General features: G+C 40.3%; 1 long non-coding RNA gene across 1 annotated transcript; it reads right to left on the bottom strand.

Moving 5' to 3' along the window:
- Window positions 1–1,296: 1,296 nt before the first annotated feature.
- Window positions 1,297–7,749, bottom strand: LOC136286059 (uncharacterized). Its single transcript, XR_010719719.1, has 3 exons — window positions 7,680–7,749; window positions 4,225–4,273; window positions 1,297–1,518 (listed from the first exon to the last, which is right to left on the bottom strand). It is a non-coding gene; the product is annotated as an uncharacterized lncRNA (long non-coding RNA).
- Window positions 7,750–8,165: the final 416 nt, after the last annotated feature.

Genomic DNA, 8,165 nt, shown 5'->3' with positions numbered 1-8,165 from the left:
CTGGTGCTCTGTCCTTGTTCTTGCTGAAGCAGGGGTGGGGGGAGGAGGACAGAGAGCAGGGAGAGAGGAAGGGGCTCCCTTTGGTTGCTCAGCTGGCTGGTACTGGCTGAAGTAGCTCCTGGACACAACATGTGCCCTGGTTAGTCTCAGCAAGCACACACAGCCACCAGGGAGCATTCAGAAATCACTTGTTTCTCCATCTTGGCTAAACATGCCTCAGCTCTTTGACTATGCAGGGACCTTTACTGAAGCTTCATAGAGGTGCCTCTCTCAAAGAAATTGTTTTCCTGCTCACATCAACTCACCAAGACACCTTTGGTATACAAAGGGAATGAAAATTAGAGTGCTAGAAATAAAAGCAAAGGTCCCACTTACTGCAACAGGGGCCAGATGTCACTTGGGAATAGAATAAAAATACTAAAGAGAGGTTGATTTGTCCCAAAATGAAATAAATTCAGGGTATGAACCAGGTGAACAGAGGTGGTCTTAATGCTAAAGAAAGTAATTGCTGTGATGAAACTTAGAGAAATACAGGGAACAACTTCTATTCATAACCCCATTAAAACTCCAGTCCTACCAATTTGTGCATGTGAGTAAACTTATTTCCCACATCTTTCATTTTATTTTATAATAGCTATATCATACTGTTCCAAGCTCACAAATATGAAGTCACTAAATCTAATTTCAGCTTAAAAAGAGAGTGATATAGGTTGTGAGTTTCATAGGGTTGGTCACATAGTTTCTCGTGAAACATGAGACATTCCTAGCAGAGGAGAGTCTAAGACCAATTGGTTGATCTACAGACATATCAACAAGAACTAAGGAAATTTTCAAAGCCTCAGGCAGTCCAAACTAGTAAAATAAGCCATATTTAAAATATCAGTTTGTAATTTCAACATTGTGCCTTGACATCATTAAAGGTGTTTTGGCCGATCTTGACTGAAACTAATAGGAGACACAGAAAACATAAACCTCAGATTTTATTCTGTATTTCCTTCCCCATAGGTGTTGCAACAAACGTCAACAGAGAGGACTGATCTTACACTGTACTTTTTAAATTTTCTGTACTGCAAGGATGATGGAAAAGAGAGAAATAAAAATGTGAGGGAGGGAGCTGAGTTGTGTGCCTTAGGCTCTGGATGTGATATTGAGATAGCAGCAGCCAAATAGCAAAATATCCATTCTGCCCTTGGCTGCAGCAAGTCAATCCCTAGGGGAACTTGCACATGAAGGGCTGAAGAGGGCATCATGTTCATGCAATCCCCTGCATAAGTTACTTCTCTTAAAGTGTCATCATTTTAGAGAGTGGATCAAATTAATTTTATTCTCTCTCCTTTGCTCCTCTGCTAATACACATTTTTTCCTCATGCTGCCAATAGGATGGTAGGTTGGTCCAGGCTGCAAAACAGGGTGCTCAGGACCTCAAAGTGAGAGGATAAGTCAAGTGAACTCAGAGAATAAATCAATTACTTCAAAGACAGTAGCAGAGTCAAAGCTCCAGGTAAAGTCAAACCACTCCTGGAAGAAAGACAGAGGGACAGTATCAGCATGCTTTATTCCACATGTCTCTGGAAAACAAAGAAATAATCAATCAAAGAAATAAAACCTCCCAACTATCATTCTTACAGACTAGTGTTGTATATAGCCTTAGCCAAGCTCCAGGGAAATGCTGTTAATCTTGATTTTCTCCTGGTGCAGACTCTATAACTATACAAGTACATACAAAGGAAGACTTTCTTGGAAATCAAATGTTATCCCCAAAGCAAGCACCTTTTTTTTTTTTTTTTTTTTTTTTTTGCACAGGTACATGACTGTTATCAGCACAGATTCTATTAGTGATCCATCTAGCCTGATATTATTTCTCAGAAAATGACAAATAGTCCCAATAAATGAGCAAGAAAACCTTGTTAGCATTTTGTGATAACTTATTATTTCCCCTTCCCTAGTATTAGTCCTATGCCTCAAAATGGGAGGATTTATAGTTTTCTAGTGAAATTTCTAACTGTCATAGCAGTGTCACTACTTAATATTATTGCACAGTTTCTTGATATTTTAGTGAAAATTAAATCATTAAGACAATGCTGCACGATTATTTGTGAATGGGATTGAATGCTGCATGCAATTTTATGGTGAAATGATACACAACAGATGACATTTTCTGTCTGTGCTCCTGTCTGTAGGAAATTCTCCAATCTGAACAGCTTCTCAGGGACCAGGATTTGCCAGCTAGATTGAGACTCCTACAATAAGTTTTCTTTCCTGTGTCTTGTTTTGCTAAATTTATGTGTGAATACACAGAGACCAAGAGGGATTGTACCTTGTACCCCATGCCACTGACTTTTCTTCTTGCTAAATCAATGTATTACCCCCAGATTTTGCCATTTTTTTACCAGGTGAAGATCATGCCAGAAGCATCTGAGAAAACGGTGTCTGAGTGAGTATTGGTACAATTTTAGGGGCACCTAAGTCCAGTTGCTCAAAATTGTGGTTTGCTGCCTTGAACCAATAATCAGTATAACAGCATGACTACTGAAGTGACGCTGGTGAAGGCTCAGAGGCCACAGCAGTTACAGACCTTAGCTGGAATCACTGCAAGCCTTCCCTTGCCGCCTGAGTTCCAGTGCCTGCCCACACCCCAGCTGTGTCCGAGCCAGGTGTTTCTTGCCCTGCTGTTCACACCCCTGGCCAGACAGGGTCTGCTGTCTCTGCCAGAAGCCACCAGGCACCACTGCCTGCACTGCTGAGTGACAGCCTCTTGCTGCTGCAGCCGTCCCACCTACAGCTGGCCAGAGCCCCACCAACCCCGGCAAGCGTGCTTCCACAGAACAATGCTGTCTTTGTTGGGTATTAAGAGCATTTGAACAGCTGCACTTCCATAGGAATATAGCCCACAAATAAAGCTCTGCCTGTATTTAGGCCCAAACAGAATCCCTCCTTCACACCCAATTTCAAGGGCTAAAGATTGAACACAGTATTTACATTTCATATACAGGCAAGATGTCTGGAACCCTTATAAAAACATCATTATTTTTATATTCTGTAGATGCTGAACCACAGGCTCATTATGACAAAGTGATGCCAAATCAGAGACTAACACCTACACCTGATTATGAAGCAATAATATTTTTTTGCTAAAAAAATTGTGTTATATATGGTATTTCCATCATGTCTACAATAGCACCAGTGATCAATTATAAATCTTGCAAAGCTTACTTGCCTCACTTGTCAAGTGGTTTCTTATGAAAAGGTCCCTAAAGACCATCAAGTGACATAAGTTATTCCACATTAAATGGAAAATTGATCTAGTGGCTAAAGAAGCTAATGTTGAGATGTTTTCTGCACCAAGAATCTTAAATTTCCAGCTTGCTACAGTTTGAAAGGAAATCTAGTGCACTTTATAATGTAACTAAAGTAATCTCTAATAAAATATTGCAAAGAGGTAGTTTTTCCAAACAAACAGAAGCTGAAGTAGTTTCTGGATGGGCAACAGCATAGCGGGTGGTTTGCTGAAGCAGCAGAGAGTAGCACCCTGGGACAGTCTGTGAGCTTTCCCTGCACCTCAGCAGAGGGGTCTATATGAGATAGAGCTAAGGAAGCAGCCAAGCCTGCAGAGACTCTGGGCAGTGCAGAGTCCTGAATGAGCACCTGGGCTAGGTGTGGCCCAGACAGTGCACCTTCCAGACTGGCTACCCTAGGAATTTGTAAGAGAGCTCAGAAGGGATGTCATCTGATAGCTAACTGCATAAAAATGTTTCTGCTGCAATCACCTCAGCCTTCTGCTATATTTTAGATAAACTTGTTCTCCTGGATGAACTGGGGTATTTGAACAAACAATTGATGAACATGTGTGAAGGCTCCACTGCTTTGGGTGGCTTAGCATTAATCAGGTAGAACCAGAGCAGCAAAGGATAGTCAGATTGTAGACTGACCTGATCCTGACCTTATCACAACTGGTCTGGTATGTGCTGCTTTTTGGACTCAGTCTTTCAACTAATAAATGCAAATAGGCTTTCTTGTTGCCAGTATATTGACAGTACAAGGTATTAAAGTCTTTGCAGAGAGCAGAGCAGACTCAATAGCATCAATTCTGTCATTGGTCATACAGGAAATTCAGCACTTTACCACAGTAAAGGAAACTAGCAAACTGAAATAAACTTAAGAGCATTTGCATGGCCAATTGGAAACCCAGGAAACTCCAAACTTTGCCAAAAATCCAACAGTTACCCATGGATTTTCAGGAGTCCAGCTTCATGCTTCAGTTAGTCATTCAGCCCTAAAGGATACAACAAAAATGGATGGGATATTACAGGCAAAGCTTCTCAGATTTCATTTATTTATTGCTATACACATACACAAACTGAAATAGGAATTCTAAAGGAATAAGGTATGTTCCCATTCTTTTCTTCCTTTAGCAAAAAAATGCTTGAGTATCCACATTTGATTGGACACCATGGCTTATTAGGGTATGCAGGTCCCCTTCAAGCAGTGGCAGGGGTGTTACAAGGAGGTCCTTGGCACAATACACAAACAGTCTGTATCTGGTCTCACTGCATATTTGCTGTTCATTCCTTTGTGTCTGACACCTGCCAGCTGTGACCCCACACAGCAATCCTGTTGCAGCCTAAGTGGTATCTTCTGAGTGCTGCTTTGAAACAAGCACGTCCCAAGACCTCAGTCCTGGTGGATCACGTGTTAGGATGGCCCTGAACACATTTCTGATATCCCCCATTTGCTGTTGTCCTGGAAGAAGTCCTATTTTCCTGGTGAACATCTCAGCAAGCAGCTGGCCATTAGCAGCTTCCATATGAGTGTTTAAAACCTCCCTGAACAGCAGTGCTTCTTCCTCATTCAGGGAGGAGCAGTGATGTCCCCTATAACTACCATCTAGAAAGCACAGTGTACATACAGAAACAGAGTGCAAAATGTGCTTGGGAGTTAATCAAATACCATATAATGCTTAAGGGGCTTATTCTTAGTTCCGCAAAGCAAAATTCAGAGAAGCCAGCAAGTCCATCCCACATGGCCTTTGTAAGAGTTTTGCCCCTTTCTTCAGTGAGAAAAATGCAGACCCTCTGAAGCAATGTGACATGAACAGGGACAGTCAATCACCTTCACTGAGAGCCTCCTTTTCTGGCGGAGGCACCAGAACAAGGTCCAGCAGGCAAATATAGAAACTCGGAGGAAAGTACCCGACAGCTCAGAAATCGCCACTGACGTGTTGGTATGAATTCTACACTGCACCCCTGTGCAGTGAGAATTTTACATTTGTAAAGGAGATACAGAAACAGCAAGTAGGGAAAATGAATAGGGAAATTTAATTTAGTAGTATTTCACTTCCACTTAGGAGGTTTGCAGATTACAACACTGAGCTCATGGAAAACAGAGTGGGGAATCAAGGACCATGAGAGTTGGACTTCAGTGTCAAGAGGAGTTGCTTTTTTTATTTCTCTCTGTATCACTCTGCCTCCTAAGATATTACATAAACAGGTTAAAGGCTTAGATTTTGAAAAAATGGATCCACATGATGCAAATATAGCACCTTTTTCATCTGAATGTCATTTTTCTGATGAGACTGCCAAAGGCTCTAGACTGCCTGGACAGGCTTTTGCTAAAGAAAAGAATATTCACACCAGGGGCTGGGAAGCCACACTCTATCCAAACCCTGCAAAGCAGATGCTGTCAAAAAGCAAGTGGGAAGTTTTCTCCCTCCTTTTCCATGTTAAGAGGTCCATAGCAGATTATTTGATAATAGCTGTTTTGATATGATAAATGCTTTCTGCCTGAAAAAGTGACACTTCTCCAAAGTGTGTACAGCCATGCATTGTCACGGTAAGTTACTTTTTCAAGTAATTGCTCTCTTTGTAAGAGGTCATTCTATGTGTTTGTAACAGATTTAATAGATTTACTTGAAATTATATTTTAAAAGCAACTGTGTTAATTTTAAATAAAGCAACTCCTGTGGTTTATGAAGTTTCATTACTTTCTTTGAAGTGTAGATTTGTATTAGCTGAGCATAAAATAAAAGACCATGGTGGCTGTACATGAGAGATAAGTAGAAGCACTCACACATTCATGCTTCAGCTCTCTTTTTGGGTTAGGTCTTGCATTTACATTACTATGGAGGCTGTCTGAGGGGTGAGATTGTCACCTGTGTTTATAGGCATAGCAAGAGAAGCATGTTAAAGGATTACTTCACTTCTGCTAATTTCTTTCTTAGCTTTGCTTTTTAGGCAAACAGCCTAGCAAGAATTTCTTTTCAAAGTAGATAGTTTTAAGAGAAAAAATGTGAGGCTTTGCAGGACATTGCCTTACTTACAACAGTTCTATCTTTCAATTTTGAAAATACCTATACCTGAGTTCTTGTTACCTCCTCAGCTCAGTCCATTTCTTGAAAATATTTTACACAAGACAGCATTGTAATATTTTAGGTAATATACATCAAATAAACATACATATATATGTAATAGGACCTGAGCATAAAACATCCTTTGGTCCTGGCAACTACCCCAAATTAATTTATATTCTACATACCTTATCAGAATACAGAATGATAGCAGCAACAGTTTATAACCCCTTGGTTTAAGGGTAACTATACACGCAATACTTAGGGAAATGAAGAGTGAAAACCCTAATTTAATTTCATTCAGCTAGTACTTTAGATCCAAGCAATCCATTTCCAGCCTATGCAAATAACTTTGTTCTCATACATTAGCAGAACAGAGTAGCACAGGAATGTGTAAGTCAAAAAAAAAATCTACTTTTTCTTGAATTTCAAACAAAGACACCTCAAGTCTTGTCCTTCAAATCTCATTGATTATAACTATTGAGAAGACCCTAAAATTGAAGATGCTGATTCTTACATCCAAAAGTCACACTATGTAAATGTCCTCTTCCTCTATTTTTCCTCCAGAAAAGTCCCAGAAAAATGAAAAAATTAAATGACAGATTTGAAAGTTTTAAAGACCCAATATAGGAACTTAATCTAACAACCATATTTGCATGCTCCTAAATGGCATTGGGTGTAAGCAGGAACTGTAATCTTTATGCATTCCATTCAGCTGTTCTCTCTTTTTCTTCCATTAAACTGCATTTTAATGATCAAGAAATACCACAGAAAACATTTTAATTAAATTCTAACATCATACCCTCTTGAAAGCAGACCTGGTCCTAATTTTTAAAAACACACCAGAAGTCTACATTATAGCCGTGGCATATTTTTTTTGTCACCTATATATCTAAGGAACCCAAACTAAATCCACTTACTGCTCTAAGCACAAATTCTTACATAATGTCCTGCAAAAGAGAGACAGCCTATAGAAAAAGAGGATACACCTAAATGACAAATGAAGCAACCCAAAATAATGTTGCTCTTTGTTGCAGCAGCCCTTTTGTTAGAGGGTAGAAATGAGCTGAGACACAGACTTCTTATTTATCACAACATGAAAAGGGTCCTGGTTTATTCCTCTTTGCAGCTCAGCCATCCTGACTCAAACCATTCACTGACCCTGGCTGCAGCAAGCTCCTGCAGTAGGTTTACCTTACAGCCTCTGACTGCTGGTTATTTCCTGCTAAACTATGACTGCAGGTATTAGTTTGCAGACTCTGAATGCAGGCTTTTATCCAGCTAGACTGTGACTGCAGGTTCCAACTACAGGCTCTGTCTGCAGACCCAGACTGACCGTACAACAGTGATTCTCTCTCCCCAGGATCCTTCTTCTTCTTCTTCATGACTCTCACATGCATGGGCCTCCATAATAATGTACTTCAGTACATAAGCCACTCCCTTTTATCACACTTATCTTTATTGGATACAGCTGTGACTCATCAGGGAGAAGTCTGTAATGGGTAATTAACACAGCTGTTAATTATCAGGGATGAAGTTACCTGTATACTTCCTAGAGCTCCCTATAGCAAAAGCAGGTAAGGCTCCAGCCTTCTCTAGCCTCCCTCCCCATGTCTACCTAATGACCTCCTATGCCGAAACACTGATCAGGCCATGATATCTTCATTTGCTAGTGTAGTTCTGTGACAACTGCACTGATACTGTATGACAATTTCACTTCACATTTGCATAGAGGTCAGTTTTCATGAAATCATCTGAGACCATGACTGAACCCCAGTAAATCCAAATATGATTTCCAAATTGTTTGGGAACAAGGACTAAG

Source organism: Chamaea fasciata, unplaced genomic scaffold, assembly GCF_029207755.1.
Source record: "Chamaea fasciata isolate MVZ Bird 193981 ecotype frontalis unplaced genomic scaffold, bChaFas1.0.hap1 SCAF_2, whole genome shotgun sequence".
Taxonomy (NCBI): domain Eukaryota; kingdom Metazoa; phylum Chordata; class Aves; order Passeriformes; family Sylviidae; genus Chamaea; species Chamaea fasciata.
Note: the sequence above shows the minus strand (reverse complement) of the source record. Positions and strands in the feature narration are given on the sequence as shown.